The sequence below is a fragment of the Rhea americana genome, unplaced genomic scaffold (assembly GCF_003343005.1).
Source record: "Rhea americana isolate MKP2758 unplaced genomic scaffold, rheAme1 scaffold_95, whole genome shotgun sequence".
NCBI lineage: Eukaryota > Metazoa > Chordata > Aves > Rheiformes > Rheidae > Rhea > Rhea americana.
In genome coordinates, this window is record NW_028187144.1 from 2,940,126 (window position 1) to 2,941,880 (window position 1,755).

Sequence of the window (1,755 nt, forward strand, 5' to 3'; positions counted from 1 at the left end):
GGGGCACTGCGGCGCCACCTGGCGGCGCGGCGCGGCGCAGCGCGGCGCGGCACCCCCGGCCGGGGCGGCTCCCCGCCTCCCTCCCCTCCCACGGGTGCCCCGGGAGGTCTGCGGCACCCAGCCCGCTCGGGGCCCACGCGGCAGCATTTCGTGGCTGGGCGGCCCGGGTGCGGGCAGGCGGAGGGCCTCGTTCGGAAACGAAAAGCTGCAGCGGCTCTCGCTGCCGGGCTGGGCCCCCGGGAGCATGGAATAAGCTCTTTAATAATAATAATAATAATTATTATTATTATTAGTTCTGTTTCTGAAGCTTTGCAAAGCTGAGCCCGGGAGCTGGTGAGGACCGAGCCCTCATGCTTCCACAGAGTAGGCAGAGCTCAAAGCTAAAAAAGGGACCGTTTCGGCGTCATGCATGACCTGTATTTACGGGGCATCACGTTTCACCCAGTTACCCTGCGCTGTGATCAGTGGCTGAGGTTAAACCAAAGCCTTTCATGCTCCAGGAAGTTCGACCACTGAATGCTACAGGGAAAAGGAAGACAGAATTGCCGCGAGGAAATGATAACTCTCAGTTTTTGCAAAACAGAGATTTGAGCAAACTCAGCTGTTGCAAGAAGAAACAGCCCAGATTAAAAGAGGGAGATAGGGTGTTAGAGGTGGATTTGTTCAAATAATAGCATCAAAGCATCCATAAAAGACTAGGTCTTTATAATTAAGATATGCTTGGTGCAGCTCTCAGTATCAGCATTTTTCATTCAGGTTTTCTGCACTTTACCATTGCATCACCGCAGAAGTGTTGCAGGCAGCAGCACTTTTAAAGACTGCCCTACATGAAGGACAGAGCAGAGAGGCTGGTTGGGGAGGACGGGCAGTGTTTTCCTGTAAATACATTTATACTGCATGTAAAGTATAGGCCCTGGGCTGAATTCAAGTCCACGTTCCCTTCACACCTATAATTGCCAGCTCTCCAGGTTTTACCCAGAGATCTAGAGTTTTCAGCATGACAGCTCCAGTGACCCACAAATTTGAGAACATTTCAGGGGCATCAGAGAGCAATTCTCAACACCGCTTCCTCTGGATGCAGCAGAAGTCTTCCCCGAGGAAAACAACAGGCACTACATCATCAGCTATGTCCATATATCATGTTACTTTTGACAAAGCTTGTCATTTTAGCTTGTTGGCAGGCTATTAAGATAGTATTTCCCACCAATTTCCACTGGTCATGGCATGTTCTGGATTTACTAGGAGGCTTACTTCCAGCTTGCATGCAGTCTTTGCATCACTACTGGAAAGCATAAGGAAACAGATGAATGCTACATCTTTGCAGTGTTTTTTTCTTTTTTTAAAAAAAAAAAAAAAAAAAAAAAAAAAAGAGCGTCAAGCACTAGTTCATCTTGAGGTAAACTGCGAATAAGAGCAGCTGCTAGGCTTCTCCTGGAATGGAAATTCACCCCCAAAAATGCAAATCTAATAAATTAAACATTATCTTCTTTTACACTGATAGTTACAGAAGTCTAGAAAAATCAAAGGTTTTATGACTCAGTATATGACCTTTCATGGAAGATTTCCTGTGTGTTAATCCATTATCGTGGAACTTCATTTTGAACTTGATTAATATGAAGAAAGAAATAATCTTCCAGCATCATCAGGGTAAGAGGACTGCCTCTTGGTAAGTCTTCCCACCTGAGGGACATCGCTTTCCTTCCTCCTGCACTTCTGGTAAGGCAAAGTGATTTCTAGCACTGATTTTAATAAAAC